A 19342-nucleotide genomic window follows, 5' to 3' on the forward strand; every position below is an offset into this window, starting at 1 on the left:
AGTTAGCTTACTTGAATGAGCTGGCGATTGATGTAGTTATCAATATTAATCCTTGAAAGTACAGGGTCCGGCAAAAAGATCTCCCATATTTTAAAAGTGAACGCCGTGAAGTGTGTGATGTGGCTCCATCTTGTTGGAACCAGACTTCTTTGTGGTTCCAAGTAAACTGATTTAAGTTTTGTTGGAGGAAGGTTTCAATCATGTGACAGTAGCGATCCGCATTAACTATAACAGTTTGCCCATTTTCTTCGAAAAAATACGGAAATGCGGATATATTCCTCTACGACAAATGCGGGATGCTCATCTATTTATACCCGGAATACCATTTTATCTATAAATTAAATTGCTTTAAATATAATCGTCTAAAAATAGGGGAGGTTTTTTTTCGGGACCCTGTATTACACAACTTAGTTGCAAAAAGTGAGTATATGTCCAAAGTTCTATGAGTTGTCATTCTTCAGCTATCAAGAGGCTTTGATAAACCCTAAGGAAGTGGAAGTTTTTCGGAATCTTCAAGTTCAAGATTATTGAGGAACTATCTTTACTTAAAATAAATACTTATCATGTGTTGTACATTGTTCTCCCCTTTTCTCTCTCTATTTAACTAGTGGTTGCTTCTGGCTTGACTTACTAAGGTATTTGCTACAAGTGTCAATATTCAATATACGGATTGCTTAACGCTGTTACTTGTCATCACGATTTGTCTTAAAGAAATGATTTAACAAAAAATGGTTTGACAGAAGTTATAAGAAAGAAAATGGCCATCACGAGCTGTCAAAATTAACCATTGTCAGAACTCATTTTTGCCCATTGTTTTTATTCATTTTCTGGTTCAACATATTTTCAAATTGTCTTTCTTTGACGAGAAGGAAAACATTAGTTGAAACTTCGAAAGTATTAATTGGTTGAAAGTTTCGTTATTGTATTTGAAAAATTACTTAATTGTGAGAGACCTTGAAAACATATATTTGAAATGTCTAGTTGATTCTTCTGAAAAATTAGAATGTGTAATTTTTTAAACTATATTACTCTTATCTTCATAAGTGGACATAACTCTCTAGAGTAACCAAATATGTATTTGACAATTGACACTTACTTTGACGTCTCTTCCATTGTTTACTGTTACATTCCAAAACCAAACCGTTCTATTTTGACATTTCTTTATGCAAAGTCTCACATAAGACTTCGGTTAGCACAACACCTGCTGTTTGCTGATATTATTCAGAGGCATAGACCATCACCATTCGCCAAAGCTATCATCATACTACTAAATTCACATAAAATTAATCGCTAAAAAACCCTCAGAGCAGTAATCACACATAACAAACCCTTTAAGCCTTTAGGCTGCCAGTCAATCACATGCACTTTGCATCATCATAGCAAGTAGCGACGTTCGTCGACGACAACGACAACTCTGTAGGAATCTACATCACACCCCAAACGAAGAAACGAACGAAAGCCAAACACCATCAAACTCAGAATTCTCCTATACGCCATCAGCGCCATCATCATACCACATAACCCAGAAGTATCGCCATTGTATTCGTATGGAAAGCGAATATGGAGGGACTATAGAGAGATACCATTGTGAATGAGTGATTGTTGTTGACTTTTTACACAGGCAGAGTTATGAGTGTCATTATGCAATCAATCTCAAAAGCAGCCCATTTCCAACTTGACGGATTCGAGAAGAATTTGCATACAAAAGATACCCGATGGGATGATTTTTTATTTCTAATTTTTTCCTCTTTTTTTTTATTTTTGAAACTTTTATTTAGCTGCTGCCGCTGCTGTTGCGGCTGATGGTGATGTACCCCGCCTGCTCTGATGGTGTCGTGGTTCGGAATCGTTTTGGCCCCCTTTTTGGCTTGGCTAGTGGAAGAATGGCTCAGCGAGCTCATATTATATTATGATGTCGGTAAGGTAGGGATGGATGTGTATAAGTTTGAAAAAGTCTACTTGTTCTGCTTTTAATGTCAATGACTGGAGGTTGAGTTGTGGAGGGTGGTGGATGGATGGGCAGTGGATAAAGTTAAAGTTGTAACGTTAGAAACACCGCACCACACTCCACTCCACTCCACAGTACCGACCGCGCGCTGTTGGCCGACCAACCAAACCGACCGTGTGGATGAAGTGGTTTTGGTTTCGCATTCGCTCGTTATCCAGTGATCTACTTTCAAAAAAATGTTGCGATGACAGGCGGCGGGTGGACGGACCTTCACAGCGGTGGTGGATGAAGGGAGATAGGGTGGGATGGGAGGTGTAGCTCGAGTTGGAGTGGAGTTGGCGTCATGGATTAGATAGCAGCAGTAGGATGATGACTTTCATTATATCAGCAACAGCAGAGTATTTTTTTTTTGTGTGTAATACTTCTTTTGTTGTCCGCTAGAGGGCTTTCCTCAGTTTAATTTTTTTTTGTTGCTGATGTTGCTTTTGTTTTGTTTTTGTTCATGCAACGAAATTCCCGCTGAAAGAAAGATGAATGCTTTTTGAATATTATGCTGCTTGAGCTGTTGCCTCTAGCTGCCTGCCTGCTGCTGATGGCGATAGTAATGGTGATGGTGATGGTTATAGGATAGGTAAGGTAGTTTAGTTTGGTATAGGTCGTGGTGTAAGTATGCAAATTCAATTGAAATTGCTGGTTTCAACAGAGCGCACTAGCTCACGGAAGAGAAATGGAAGAATACGTCGTCGTAGTAAGTTATCGGACCCTATTGTATTCGTAGCATAACTTATATACCTACGTATATAGATTGCTTAGCTTATTCCATCATCTAAGTTAGGTATATACATATGTAGGGCTATATGGTTACAAAGCCTTATGTGAGCTGGATTTGTTTTCAGTTAGGTATATCGCTTATAGAAGATTAAAATATAAGGTTTTTTTATGAAAAATAAGAAGAACTTTAGACATTTTGTCTTTGGTCATTGTAGAAGATGAATTTGGCGATAGACATTGTCGGTAAGACCTATTTCTTTTTTCTCTTTATACGAGCTTAAACTTTCTTAAAGGCGCGGTGCGCGGTGGTTGTGGCAGATATGAACTTCAATGGAACTGCACTGACGCTACAAATTTGGTCATCAGATTATCAGCTTTTCTTCTTAGTATCCCGGAGCCACTGTCCAGTCCAGTCAAGTGTTCGCTCAGTGTTCCTTGAAGAAAAGTTTCATCAGGTAGGTGGACTGCCTTACTTTAAAACCTAAATTGTGCTTAGTTCGAAATTAAAATAAGGCTTAGCGTTTTTTGTAGGGTTTCAAATCGATTGACTTGACAAAAACTTAGATCCCACAAAAACTAATAATCTATTCTAGTTCATTGACGTTTGTCGGGTTGGTATAGAAGGCATCTTTAAATGGAATTTGATACTTTGTATTGTAGTTTGACAGATATAATGTTTAACTTTGTTAGTGGAAACAACTTAATCTTAATCTACTGATTTTGTTGACATTAGAAGAGTTCAAGTTATTGTATATTTTTTTAAAAGTATATAAACGGTTCTCCAACAGGGACGGGTTTATTTTGACAGTTTGTGGCTGCCATATTGTTTTTTGTATGTTCTGTCAAAGTATCTATTCTTAATCAGTACTTTAGTAGCAATGATGCGGGCGTTGCGCCTTTTTTATGGGGTACATAAATGGTCGTCCTTTCACGTCGGCTATTCAACGTTTGGTGGCCAAATTCAAATGCGCCGGCCTAATGAACATTCAGCCGACAGTAAGTCAACGAAACGCAAGATGTGCCGAAAACATCGCCTGTTTTTTTCAGCAGAATCGAATTGTAAACCATAACCTGGCGGATGTTACGTCGCGATTTGGACCTGCCCCAAATAAAATCCAAACTAAAACTAAATGACCATATGCAGTTTCATGTGTCCGCTAATTGGATCTTGGTGCTTTCCGAAGTTTAACTGAATTTAGGTCGAAAAATCATCATTAGCGATAATGATGATGAATAAGCAAAATGGATAAATGTGGGACGACACTAAGCCTTGCAAGTTTTACGAGGTTCCAAAACACCCAAATAAAGTTACTTTTTGGTTTAGATTTTCGACTGGAGGCGTCATTGGTCCGTGCTTCTTCGAAAGTGACTCTAGCCAAGCCATCACAATCAACGGCGCTATCGCTATAAATCGATGATCACCAATTTTGTGTGGCCTGAATTTTTATGATATGGACACTGAAAACATAGATTTTCAACAGGATAGCGCTACATGACACTCGGGGCAAGACACAACCGATATTTTTCGCTAGTGGTTTCATGGCATTCTGCCGTATTATGTGAATATCTGAAGCCGTTCGTCAAAAACCTGATAGATACTTATCAGTGTGGTTTCAGACCAGGAAAGTCTAACATCAATCAAATATCCACACTACGGCAGAACTTTGTAAAAACCCAGGGGCTGAAGCCCCACCATCCCTTTATCGATTTTAAAGCCGCGTATGACAGCATCCATAGGGAAGAGCTCTACAGAGCAATGTCAAGTTTTGGCATACCATTCAAACTTATCCGTTTGTGCAGAATGACTATAGAGAATTCACGCTGTTCTATCAAGGTCGGAAAAAAATTCACCGATGCAATTTATGTCAAAAAAGGTTTTAGACAAGGCGATGTACTGTCAACCGACTTCTTCAACATCGTTCTGGAAATAATTGTGCAAAACTCAACCGTCAACACTAGAGGAACAATCTTCCAAGGGTCCATCCAATTACTCGGTTAATCAGATGATATTGACATAATTGAAAGATCTAAGCGTGATGTCTTTGGAACGTTTTTGAGCATTGCGACGGAAGCGAAGAAGATGGGTTTAGTGGTCAATTGAGGGCAAGACCAAGTATATGCTGTTATCAAAAAAGGACATCGAGCAACGACGTCTTGGACAAAACGTCACCATGACAGCTATGACTTTTAGGTAGTTGAGGACTTTGTCTACCTAGACACCGTCATAAAGTCAGATAACAACAAACAGCGCTGAAATCAAACCACGAATAACTCTTGCAAATCGCTGCTTTTTTGGACTAAGAATAAATTGAGTAGTAAAGTCCTCTATCGAGCATCTAAAATCCCCATCTATAAAACACTGTTCATCCCGGTTCTCATTTACGGTGATTAGGCTTGGATCCTGTCAAAAAAAGATAAGAGCGTTTTAGGATGCTTTATGAGAAAAATTTTGCATGAGATTTTTGGTCCCGTCTGCATAGATGGAGAATGGAGGAGAAGGTAAAAAGAAGAACCTTACGACACTGACCTAGTTAACAAAATTAAAGTCCAAGGACTTAGATGGCTAGGTCATATAGAGCAAATGGACATCAACGCTCTAGCCCGGAAATTCTTTGAATCCAATCCCGAGGGACGGCGCAATATACGAAGACCGTGACTCAGGTAGATAAAGACCTCAACCAACTTGGGGTGCAAAATTTAATACAGCTAGAAAGGGACCGAGCTGGCTGGAGACGCATGTTGGTTGAGACTCAGGTCCGCCATGGACTGTAGCGCTACCTTAAGTAAGTAAGTAAGACTTTCTTAAGTCGCATGTCTATACAAAGAAACCGCAAACCACCATGTCCCTCAAAGAAAACATAACCGATGCCATCGGCCAAATTCAGCCTGATTTATATGTTAAAAATTCATCGAAAACTGGAACTGCAAATCAAACCTTTTCGATATCTCACATACATTTGTTTAGTAAAATTCTAAAACCGAGCATCTTTAGAAAAAAAAACACAATTATGTATAAATTAAAAGAAAGTACACTGTGGCGTATGTGTAACTTTTTTTTTCTTCAAATTTCTTTTTTAAGCTATTTGTAACAGAGATTTTGACATAACTGTAAATATTCTAAGAACATGAAACCTTCTCGATATCTCACATACAACTTGTTTAATTCAATTTTAAAATCGAGCCAATTTCAGTGAAGAATTCTTTAGAAAGTACACTGTGGCGTATGTGTAACTTTTTTTCTCTTAAAATTTCTTTTTTAAAGTATTTGTAACAGAGATTTTGATATAACTGTAAATATTCTAAGAACATGAAACCTTCTCTAAATCTCACATACAACTTGTTTAATTCAATTTAAAAATCGAGCCAATTTCAGTGAAGAATCCTTTAGAAAGTACACTGTGGCGTATGTGTAACATTTTTGTTTCTTGACAATTTTATTTTAATCTATTTTTAATATTATTAGAAACAGAGATTTAAACCTTTCGACATAACTGTTAATATTATAATGTTTATAAGCATCGGTGGTTCAGTGGTAGAATGCTCGCCTGCCACGCGGGCGGCCCGGGTTCGATTCCCGGCCGATGCAATTAGCTATTTTGCTTGAATTCTGTCCAGAAATAGAATATGCCCAATTGCTAGAAAGCCGACATAGTCTCTTTCTCTAATCGAAGTTATCTTAACTGATTTGAAATTTTAATGACTAAACGCAATAAAGATGAAAAAGGTATCTTTGTGTCAAATAAACTCAGACTTCGTGTCGGTCACATTTTTGATGTTTCATAAAAAGAGCTCCAATCAAAAAATGCCCATTTTAACTAAATGCAAGTTTGAGAATAAAGGTCAAAAAGGAATCCCATCAACAGTTCTATGGTATATGAGCAGAATGATTTAAGTGGGAAACACTTGTAGGCACGCAAAACATAAAACGCACGACACTTTTCGAGAGCTAAAGTGAGACCCTGCAGGTCTGGGTACAGCTGTAGCACTCTTTGTTTTTGTTCAACCAATTGATTACTATCAAATTATGTTATGCCAATAATAATAATTAATTCTGGTATCAAAGGTATAATGGTCACGGTCGCTGCTTAAAACTGACTGTCCAATCTTCGTTATCACTTCATCTAATATCCGCATCCGCATGCCTTGTTAAAAACATTGAAGTGTATTTACTAAAAACTCAGATTTTTTTAGTCGCCTTCATTCTTCATTTTAAAATTAATCACCTCAACAAAAAAAATTTAAAAAAATTTATTTTGTTGTCTCTTAATTACCTCCTACATAACTATACAACTCCAATTAATTGGCGACATACTATGAATGTCTAAGTGAATACCTACCTTTCGATATCAAGCCGTAATTAATTAGTCTACGTATGTTTTTCTTTTTTTTTTAAATAAGTGCATTCCACAAAATGCAGGCATACATAGATTGAAGATTAAACTCTATGTTAACGTATGGTTAGGTCGGTTTAGACTTTTCACAAAGACTTTTTTAATTATATATGTAAGCGAGCATAGGATAATAATTCAGTAAGAGTAGGAGTAGTAGCTAAGTGAACAAGAGTTATATCCATAGGTGTAGTTATGGACAGGTACTTAACAAAAAAAGCCGGAACAACTTCTGTGTCTACATTCAGCTCTACAAGGATGGTAATTATTGTTAAAGAGAGAATGTTGTTGGGAGTGTTTCAAAATGATTTAATTTAATAAAATATGAAGAAATTGTTTATAGTGGGGGAAGAAATTAAATAAAAGTGACAAGTTCACATGAAAACCAAACAACATTCTGCAAGCACTTTAGATAACAGAGTTACGTTTATGACGTGAAGGTAGATCTTTGAAGATTTGAATCTAAGTAATTAAAGTTAGAAGTGAAAAACACGCTTGAAAAATTATGTTTCCCAATCGTAGGTGCCTAAACATATTTGCGGTCAAAAAGGTTCACTGTGGCGTATGCGTAACTTTTTTTACTTGGAAAAAAATATTTTCTGGAAATTGATAGAGATTTAACCTATTTCGAGTTAAGTTTTAATGTTTTGAATTTTATAAGCATCGGTGGTTCAGTGGTAGAATGCTCGCCTGCCACGCGGGCGGCCCGGGTTCGATTCCCGGCCGATGCAATTATAACTTTTTAATCGTTGATCGTATTGGAGATTATTTTCAATTCTTTCGATTTATTTGATAACAAAAATTGCAAAAGCTTACCACTTGATAATAGAAGATAATTGGAACATACCTGCAAGAAAAAAATATGTTATTTATTATTTTGAAAATAATTATGGGTTTGATGTTAAAAATAATGTGCAATATATTGATGATGATACTATGATACTTTGAAATTTCTTCAAAGTGGGTTGATATAACTATAGCGGTCAAAATAAATGTAAGTCTGTATAAATAGATATTAAGACCATAAGCACTATGTCATTATGACCACATCTTTTGTTTGTCTTAAAAGAGAAACCTTCAATTGGACTCTTCAACTGGGTAGGCGAAAAGTGATGAACTATTTTTACTTGCGACATGTTTTGTACTCGTGCAAAATTTAATTTAAATATTATATTACGATGGTAGAGAAGTCGAACAAAGTGGGTCCCGCGATTATGTCCGTCTGTCTGCCCACACGCCTACAGCCTAAACCATTGGGTCGATTGAGTTCAAACTTGGAAGTTAAGTTAAGTTTGTACCTGGAATGTAAGAACCCTCTACACTCCAGGTGCAACTGAGAAATTTGAATCTGTCCTCTCTCAGTATAAGTCAGATATGTCAGATATTACTGCGATCCAGAAAATACGATGGATAGGATCAGGGACAATGAAGAGAAAGAATTGCGACATTTATTTAAGCTGTCATCAAAGATTGCATATATTTGGAAAGTCATGGATTTCAAACCAATAAGTGATCGCCTGGCTGTGATCCGCATCAAGGCCACATTACAGAACATCAGTATAGTATGTGCACACGCCCCTACTGATGATGCTGAGGAGTCTAGCAAGGAGGATTTCTACGACCTCCTGGATAGAGCCTACGGAGCCTGTCCAGAGGACAACGTCAAGATCGTACCCGGAGAATTCAATGCAAAAATCGGGAAGGAAGACATCTCTGGCGGATTAGTTGGAAAGCACAGCCTCCACGAAGAAACAAAAGATAACGGCTTCCGTCTAATCGACTTTTTTGCAGCTCGTAATACGGTGATAAGTAGCACTAGGTTTCCAAGACGAAAGATCTAAACAGCAACCTGTCGATCTCCGGATGGTCAAACCACCAACCAAATCGACCATGTACTAATCGGCCCAAGGCAAGCATCCGACATCCTCAACGTGCGCACTTTCCGAGGAGCAAATGTCGAATTTGTCCACTTTCTGATAGTGGCTAAGTTTAGAGCTCGAATATCAAACGACAAAAAACACGTGCGGCCCAAGGAAAAAAGTTTAACATCGGTTGCCTCAGCACTTTGGATCATGCCAGAGATTACAGTGAGCACCTGAGTGAGCGACTCTCTGCCGCCGTCCTCGCAAATACTAGAGACGTCAACACATTGTGGAACCAATATCGCGTAAAACTAAAAAATGTAGCCGAGACCACCATAGGTTACCAGCCACCCCCGAAAAAGATGATGAGTGCGTGATATTAAAAAGAGAGACGGAAAATGCACGTGTGCAGATGCTGCAACGGAAAACAAGAGCAGCAAGGGAAGAGTACGACACGAAAAGGAGAAATGAGAAAAAGACCTTGCGAAGGAAGAAAAGAGCATCCGCAGTTTCTCAGCTCAAAGATCTAGAGGAGTCTCGGGCCAAGAACAACACCCCACGTTTCTTTAAAAGGTCGAAGCAATTAGCTTCTGGGTTCAGAACCGCGACAAGCTCTTCGAAACAGTGAAGAAAACTTAGTCACCGAAGCACAGAGAATTGTAGATATTTTCAAGCAGCACTTCCAACAGCTGCTGATTGCGCAAAATGTCGAGCAAGATAATGACGAAAGAGAAACAAGACCAGTCAATGAAGACCCAGTCCCAGCCCCCAACAGAGAAGAGACAGAAAGATCCATCCAAAAGCTAAAAAATAACAAGTCCGCTGGGTCGGATGGCATACCCGCGGAACTCTTTAAACATGGAGGAAGTAACCGTATGCACCAGGTCATCACCAAAGTGTGGGAGGAAGAATGCATACCCACTGACTGATCGATAAGCTTTATATGCTCCATCTACAAAAAAGGCGACCCGATGTTATGTAAAAACAACCGTGGCATATTCCTGCTTAATTTTGCATACAAAATCCTATCCAACTTACTGTGTGAGCATCTTAAACCTTTCTGCGACAGAAATATCCAGTGTGTCTTTAGGCCAAGCAGAACAACGATAGACCAAATATTCACACTAAGGCAGATCCTGGAAAAGACCAACGAATTACAAGTCGAAACCCACCATCTTTTCATCGAATTTAAAGCTGCTTATGACTTGTGTCATGTGACTTCTTCAACATAATCCTGGAGCAGATAGTGCGTAAAGCAGGTGTGAGCACGGAGGGCACTATCGTCAACAAATCCACCCAGCTCCTAGGCTATAGACATAGACATAATCGGTCGATCCAAGAGAGCTGTGCTTGAGGCCTTCACAGCGATTGAAGAACAGCCCAAATTAGTTGGTCTTGAAGTGAATGAGGACAAAACTAAGTACATGTTATCAACAAACAAAGCAACATCTGTCCACCGCCTAGTACAAAACGTCACTGTTGGTAGAAGCAATTTCGAGGTAGTTAAGGAGTTCACCTACCTTGGAACAAGCATCAATCCCACGAACGACACCTTAGTGGAGATCCGAAGAAGAATTACCCTAGCGAACCGCTGCTGCTTCGGTTTGGCCAAACAACTTTGTTCAAAACTCCTCACTCGAAAGACAAAGTGTCTGCTACACAAAAATTTGATTTTACCAGTCCTACTCTACAGCGGCGCCGAGTGCTGGAAGATAATTAAAAAAGGGGAATTGATACTGGGCACTTTCGAAAGAAAAATTTTTTGACTGATTTTTGGATGATGAATGGAGAAGAAGGTACAACCGAGAACTGTATGAGCTGCACCAAGATGTGGATGTAGTCCAGAAGGCCAAGAAAAGACGTCTGCATTAGCTCGGCCACATCAAACGAATAGACGACAACGCTCCAGCCAAGAAGATCTTCTTAGCCCAGGTTCAAGACGACAAGGAAGACCAAACCTACGGTACAAGGGCCAAGTGACTGCGGATGCCAGAGCGGTTGCTGTTCACGATGGAAGACTGCAGTATATCAGGCTGAGACCCTTCAAGGATTGTGAGCCGGATAAGTATGTAAGTAAGTATCTAAAGGAAAAGGCTTTGAACGAACTAGTTAAACACACAAACAATTATTTTTTTTACAAATATTTTTCACTTCCGCGTTGAGTTGGCCGAGGATGAGTTGTGTCTTGGGATGAATCGCGCCTTTGTATATACAAAGAAAATAACTGGAAACTACCTTACCGACAAAAAATGGTGTGTATTGGATAAGTTCATTCAAATACACAAACCATTTCCCTTAACAAAATATTTTCCGAGTATTTCATACTTTTAATATAATAAAAAGTTAAGTTTTTTTCAGCAATTTATGAATTAATATTCAATAAAATTCATTTGTCATAGTCTACGGAAAATTCTCTTTGTTTTGACACCTTATTTGTTAAAATTCGTTCTGTATGGGAGCCGAAAAGGGGAGACGTGCTAACGAAATAATATATATGATGATGATTTGTCCATTAGTATTAACTTGTCTCTATTTTTTTTCTTAACTTGGCATCTTTTAGTTAAAAATGTATTTTCGCACATGTTCAGGCTTCGGCTATCTCATGCACTATCAACCTGTAGTCTTCTATTACTATTTTACGAATTTTTTGATCATTTCTGTTTTTTTTATCTCAACGGACCATCCTGAACGTGGCTCTACAGAGGATCTCACATGACCCATTTTTAATTGAGAAACCCACTGCTTAATAGTTGAATATCAAGGAAAGGTGGGTCCTAGTGTTGAATACATTTCCACTTTTAATTTTGTAGGCTTTTGAAACCCTTCAAATTGAAGTGTTTAATGACAGTATGATTTTCCAATTTTTATATTTTCACGAAAACCACAAGGGAGTCAAATACTGTACAAAAAAATAGTAATATATTTTACTGTAGGACACATTTCCAAATTATTTTCTAAGAGAAATGGTTTGTGTATTTGAGAAACTAATCGAATGCACAAACTCGTATTTTCCCGGTATTTTATATTTGTTGGTATGAGTTCCTTTTTAAACGGTGTCTAAGGAGAAAGGAATTGTAGCCGAGTTGCGGCTACAAATATTTTAATCCAAACCTAAACAAGGAAATGTAATTAGAGGATTCCAAATTATTTATCAAGAAAAATGGTTTGTGTATTTGAGAAAACTAATCGAATTCACAAACCATTTCATTCATTAAGGTATTTTCCCGGTATTTTATATTTGTTGGTATGAGTTCATTTTCAAAAGGTGTCTAAGGAGCAAGGCAGTTGTAGCCAAGGTACGGCAACAAATATTGCAATCCAAACCTTAACAAAGAAATAGAGTTTGAGGATTCCATGTTGAACTGATACAATAACAAAAGATAGCCATTTACTTTTCTGATTGAATCTCTAAGAACCCCTTTTGCTGTCTGCATTAAGTATTGAAAACCAGTGGAAACATTGTCTTGCATTGCATTAGACCGAATCCTGTAAATATGAGCAGAGGAACATCGTAGTAGAATTGCAATCTATGTTGAGAATAGGGAAGCACAACTTCTCTAAACTATATAACGGGATGAGGAATCGAATTTCGTTTCAAGCCAGAAAACACCATTTAACCTAGGCGGCGCAGAACAACAATTTCGCCAACCACAAGGGAGTCTAATACTGTACAAAAAAGTTAGTAATATATTTTACTGTAGGACACAATTCCAAATTATTTATTAAAAGAAATGGTTTGTGTATTTAAGAAAACTAATCTAATGCACAAACCGGTATTTTCCCAGTATTTTACATTTGTTGGTATGAGTTCCTTTTTAAATGGTGTCTAAGAAGAAAGAAATTGTAGGCAAGGTACGGCTACAAATAATCTAATCCCAAACTAGACAAGGAAATACAGTTAGAGGATTCCAAATTATTTATCAAGAGAAATGGTTTGTGTATTTGAGAAACTAATCGAATTCACAAACCATTTTATTCATTAGGGTATTTTCCCGATATAAGTTGGTATGAGTTCATTTTCAAACGGTGTCTAAGGAGAAAGAAATTGTAGCTAAGGTACGGCAACAAATATTCCAATCCAAATCTAAACAAGGAAACACAGTTAGAGGCTTCGATGTTGGACGGCTGCACTAGCAAGATATTATCATTTGCTTTTCCGATTGCTGCCTGCATTAAGTATTGAAAACCAGTCGCAACATTGCCTTGCATTGCATTGGATCGAATCTTGTAAAAACGATCAGAGGAACATCGTAGTAGAATCGCAGCCTATGCAGAGAATAGGAAAACACCAATTCTCTTAAAGGGATGAGGAATCGAATTTCGTTTCAAGGAAGAAAACACCACTCAACCTAGGCGACGCAGAACAACAGTTTCGCCAACCCGACATCGATGAAGTGAAGAAAGATATATCTCACTAAAAGTGTTACAAAACTGCTGAAGCTGATAGCACACTGCAGAATTATTCAAATTAACAGTCAATGACTAGGTAAAGATTAGACACAAACTCATCAGCAAAATATGGTCAGAAGAAATCCAGATGAGTGAATCTCGGCTAAGTTTTTCCAAATCTCAAGAAATTAATTGAATTGGTGCTAAAAGCAATATTCATCAAATTTTCAATTTCATTGATTGCCTTTTCAAAAGTTCCTTTTCATTCTTGTTTCATTCAATTTTTGATGTAAGCTTGATTCTTTTTGAACTTAAGCTTGAGTTTTTATAGAGCTAGATTTAAACAAAAATATCACCAATTTTAAAATGTTTCCACAGCAAACATTTCAGAACTATATCAGAAACAAAGAAACATTTGTAAACTTTGGTCTAAAGAGGACTTCTTCAACTCTGGGTTTTTAACTTCGATTTGTCGATTGAAAATTTTGACATTTCTCGACGTTTCAAGGTCGCTAGAGTCGAAATAAAAGATTTTTAAAAAAATGTCTGTTCGTACGTCCGTACTTTCGCGACGTTTTTTTCGTCGACCATAGCTCAAGAACCAGAAGTGATATCGATTTCAAATTAACTTTGTTGTACAGATAATAAGGCAGAAAGATGCAGGGAGGTTAGGTTAGGTTAACGTAGCTGCGGATTTAGAATCCACACACTTAGGCCAAGAGAAAGGCCCATTGTGATACCACATGAATCTAGAGAATTACTTCTAACTAGTCGAACCATTTTGAGCTTTTTATAAAGCGAAGAAGATATTTAATATCCTTTTTAGCTAGTTCACTGGGATTATCAAAAGAGTAGTCCCCCAGATGAAGTTTGCGTCTGAGTGAAAGAGCAGGGCAAGTGCATAAGAGATGAGAGATTTTTACCTCTTCTTCTTCGTCCATGCAGCTCCTGCAGAAGTCATTTGAGGCTACGCCAAGTCGTATTGCGTGTCTGCCTATAAGACAGTGTCCTGTAAGGACACCTATTAGGGAGCTAATATGAAGTCTGCTTTGAGATAACAAGTCTTTAGAGCGCTTTAGGTCCAGTGAAGGCCATATGAGTTTTGTGGCTGCGCATGTTGGTAAGCTGTGCCACCTAGAATTTGCTATCGCAAAAGCTGTTTCTTTTAGCATAAGTTTACATGTAGCTATCGGTATACCTATCTTCCCCCTTTCAGGTGAAATAGGTATGACGGTTCCATTTTTATCGAGTTCATCGGCTCTACAATTACCTGTGATGTCTCTGTGGCCCGGCACCCAACAGAGGTGAATGTTAAATTGCTGCGCCATCTTCATAAGAGACGATCGACAATCGAGGGCCGTTAAAGATTTGATCGAGACACCGTCAAGGGATTTGATAGCAGCTTGACTGTCAGAGAAGATGCGGATATCAGAAGTTGATATCACGTTTTCTCTTAGCCAGGAGAGAACCTAAAATTTCCGCTTGAAAGACGCTACAATGATTAGGGAGGCGGAATGAGATGCTTAGATTAAGCTTTTCTGAGTACACACCAATACCAACTCCCTCATTTGTATTGGATCCATCTGTATAAAAATGATTACTTTTGTTATCCAGGAGTTTTTTGTCTTCCCATTCATCTCTGGATGGAATGGACACCTGGAAGTTTTTTCCAAATAGGGGTTTAGGAATTGTGTAGTCTATGTACTTTGGTATAGAACCGAAGAGGTTCAAAATGATGGAGTGCCCCACATTGTTGTTGGTCCATTGAGATGAGGCGTCGATTCTTATCGCTGTACTCGCTGCCACTTGTTTACTGAAGATGTCGAGGGGTGTCAGATGGAGGAGAGTGTCTAACGCTGCTGAGGGTGTGGTTCTCAATGCCCCGCTTATGCAGAGATATGCAGTGCGTTGGACTATGCTGAGTTTGTCGTAGTATGTGACTTTCTCCAGTGCAGTCCAGAATACTGCAACCCCATTTGCTTCCTATGGCTTTCTTGGAAAGGAAAAGAGTTTCTATAGCTTTTTTAACTCTTTAGGGGTCCAACTTAATTCTTTATCCAATATCAGACCAAGATATCTGGCTTCGTTGGTAAAAACAAGTTGTACACCTTTTATTGAAGAAGGTACAATTACTGAGATCTTGTATTTCCGTGTAAAAAGGGTGGGTTTTGAGGATTAATACTAAGTCCGCAGTGATCAGCCCATCTAGTGAGTATATTAAGTGAGTTTTGGAGGAGGTCTCTCAGTGTACTAGGATGTTTTCCTGTAACGGCGATAGCAACATCTTCGGCACACGCAATCACTCTGTAGCTTTCCCTCTCAAGGAATATTAGCAGTTGGTTAACCACTATTTTCCACAGGAGAGGGGACAGAACACCACTTGCGGAGTGCCTCTACCAACAGACCTTTTCGTACAAAAATCTCCCATCTTAGAGTTGATGATGATGCTTTTTAGCATAAGATTAATCAACTCACAGAGTGAGTATTCGACGTTTAGGGTCGTCAAAGCAGAAGTAATAGCAGATGTGTCAACGTTGTTGAAAGTGTCTTCAATATCCATCAGGAAGGCAACCATTGTATATTCTTTTTGCTCTTGGGAGTATTCGATAGTTCTTACCAGAGTGTGCAAGGCTGTTTCTACCGATGTCCTTTTGCAGTAAGCATGCTGAGACATTAATAGTCTCTTTTCAATGTTGTTACGTATATGGATATCGATCAATCGTTCCAAAGTTTTGAGAATGAAAGCAGGGAGGGCTCTCAAGAAAATTGCGTGGGTGGTTTTTTTACCATAGCAGTTTAAAAGAAAGGTGAAAATTTTGGTTAACCAACGAACCAAAACGCTAGAGACTGGAATTAAATTGTATATAACATATTGTAACGTAATACCAAAGAAGTATATTTTTTGAAAAAAATCCATTCAATGGTTTTTTTATAAATCGAAAAAATTGTCACCTCCAAAATTTTACAACTAAAATATGATTTTATCTCCAAAACAATTTTGTGCAACGAAGAATAATGTTTTTGACATCTGATAAAATTTTGAAAAAAATCGAATAGATAGTTTTTTTTTATTAAAAATAAAAGTCTAAAAAAACATTACTCATAGTTGGTAAAGATTGAATATCGATTCAAATATCTTTTCAAAAACTTGAAATTTAGACTTCAAACTTATTTTATCTTATAAAAAATATTGTTTTCAACATTCTGAAAAATGTTGAGAAAAATCGAATTGACAGTTTTTTTATTTATTTCAAGTCTTTCTTGCTTTCAAAAAATATTGTTGTCAACATTCAGTAAAATCAGTAAAAAAAAAATTAACAAAAGTTGGTAAGAAATGATTTTCGACTCAAATATCTTTTCAAAAATTTGAGATAATAGCTTTTAACTAATTTTTACTTATAAGAAATATTGTTTTCAACATTAGGACAAATTTTGAGAAAAATTGAATTGACAGTTTTTTTACAAAAAAATAAAAACCTTAAAAAAAAATGTATAAAAGTTGGTAAAAATTGATTTTCGACTCAAATATCTTTTCAAAAATTGTAGATATTGGCTTTAAACAACTTTTATCTTTCAAAAAATATTGTTGTTAACATTCAGTCAAATTTGGAAAAAATCGAATTGACAGTTTTTGTACAAAAAAGTAAAAACCTAAAAAAATTTAACAAAAGTTGGTAAAAATTTACTTTCGACGCAAATAGCTTTTCAAAAATTAAAAATATTGGCTTCAAACTTATTTCATTTCACAGAAAATATTGTTTTCTATATTTAGTAATTTTTATATAAAAATCCAACATTCCGTTTTCCGTTTTTCATAAAAAAATAATTCCACAAAAAAGTAAAAATTGATATTCGGTTCTCGGTATCTCGTGAACAGTAGAAGAACTTTTTAGTTTTTAGTTTTGTAGGAAGTTATCAGTATGGGTCGCATCCCAGCCTCGTTTTTAGATTTACTTTTGAAACCGCAAAATGGACAACAACTCGAAATATTCAGCACTATCAAAAACTAAAATCAGGGATAAGGCATGGGTTAGGGCAAGTTTATCCACTGTACAGCAGCTTTTAAACGGAAAGCCAAGTATCTTAAAATTTGTACATTGCATATATTTTAAAGCTTCCTTTAAATACTTTTGGTTCTTGATTTTAATGAAAGGAGTATTTAAACATTTTAACAAATTTTCAAAACAAACAATCTTTCCTAAATCAATGTGACACTATTATGTTGTAAAAAATATCATGGATTTACATAAATAAAATATTATCACGCTGTCATTTTAATCGACAGATTTTAAGCACAGGATCACAAACTACAAAAATATTTCAAAATTGCTGAAACTAGTCAAATATCACAATAGGAAACAGCTAAAACTTCAATTTATTCTTGAAGCTCTGAGCTAAATTGCTTACCCATTTTCATTCAAATTAAATTTCAAAAAAGTGACATCAAAAATCTACTTCTTTGTCAACACAACCGGGGCCGATCGAGATACGAGACACCACCTAATTCACGCCTTTTATCAATAATCGAACTTTTATTTTTATTCACTTTTTTACTGTACAATTAAAATAAATTTTCTTATTTTGCTCTATCGAACTTATCACTTAAGAAACCGAATTCAAATTTTCAAATTAAACCGCCAATTAGCATTACTAACACTTCAGAACAAATCAACCAATCAACCGACGACGACCGAGCAACGACGACGACCACCGACGATGACCGAGCTACGGAATGAATGAAAAAGAAAATAATTTAACCGTAATTCACATTTTGCAAGAAAAAACCACTTAATCTCATAATTAATCGATATTTTTATTGCATTAACTTAAACTTAACAACTAACTTCACATTTTGTTTAAACTTTTTTTACCGCACATTGAAAATAAATATTTTTAATTAATTTTTTGGTTTCGAAATCGAGACAAACGCGGACATAAGAATTTCACAAATAATTAGGAACTGCCAAATACCAAAGATCAACGAAAAAATGTTGAGAGGATATGAACTAAAATGTGTCATGGCGGCCGATGGCAGCGAAGGGAAGTAATGGTCGTGTTCGTTGGGTTCAAATGTATGGATTCCAAACTTATGGAATAATGGTGAACTAAAACCCCGATTACAAGAGTGGATTGAGAAATCGAAACGAATTAAAATTTAGATTTCTATTCACACATATATATGGTTACGTTGGATCGAAAGAAGACTGCAAGATTGAATTTAAATAAAGTCGTAATGAAATCCATTATAAAAACTTGTTTCTAATTTTACAAAAGCCAGATAGACTTTAAATAATAATTAAACAGAAAGGTTATATATTAGATCAATTTATTGTAAACAAATTATATTTGCTTGTAATAAGCCAAATCGTCATTTGAAGAACTTGGTAAAGTCTGCAATCAAGCTGTTTTCCAAGTTTTTCGGGATGTAAAACCAATTTAGTGTGGTGTTTTTGTCAGGTTTTTAACGAAACAAAACAGTCGATTGGATTTTATTATAACTTTTTCTGAGCATCAACATTTTGTAAGATGAATTAAGTTTTATATTTTTCAAGAAATTTTAATCAGAAATAAAATTTTCAATAACAGTTTTTTTTAAAGTTGTTACAATTTTGTTCATTCAATTTTTATTTTAAATTGTACCGGATGTCAAAAACATTATTATTTGTTGAGTAACATTATCCTGGAGATAATATCATGTTTTGTTTATAATATAATTGAGGTGACAAATATTTTTAATAAACACTTCTTCAATATTTATTAACTTCCCATAGGAAGTTATTGTAATGGGTCCGATTTCTAAAATTGGAAATTTTGACATTTCTCGAGGTTTCAAGGTCTCTAGAGTCGAAATAAAAGACTTTTAGAAAGATGTCCGTACATTTGCGACGTTTTTTTGTCGTCCATAGCTCAAGAACCAGAAGAGATATCGATTTCAAATAAATTTTGATGTACAGATAATAAGGCAGAAAGATGCAGAAAGGGCT

At 36.5% G+C, this 19342-nt stretch overlaps 1 protein-coding gene and 2 non-coding genes across 4 annotated transcripts in view; 2 read left to right on the forward strand and 1 right to left on the reverse strand.

Annotated features, from left to right (window-relative positions):
• LOC129948958 (putative mediator of RNA polymerase II transcription subunit 29) overlaps positions 1 to 19342 on the reverse strand; it is a 207471-nt gene that overhangs the window by 105194 nt on the left and 82935 nt on the right. The gene's annotated exons all lie outside the window — the stretch shown is intronic.
• Positions 6235 to 6305, forward strand: Trnag-gcc (transfer RNA glycine (anticodon GCC)). Its single transcript has one exon. It is a non-coding gene; the product is annotated as a tRNA-Gly (tRNA).
• On the forward strand, positions 7768 to 7838 carry Trnag-gcc (transfer RNA glycine (anticodon GCC)). Its single transcript has one exon. It is a non-coding gene; the product is annotated as a tRNA-Gly (tRNA).

Source organism: Eupeodes corollae, chromosome 3 (genome assembly GCF_945859685.1).
Source record: "Eupeodes corollae chromosome 3, idEupCoro1.1, whole genome shotgun sequence".
Taxonomy (NCBI): Eukaryota; Metazoa; Arthropoda; class Insecta; order Diptera; family Syrphidae; genus Eupeodes; species Eupeodes corollae.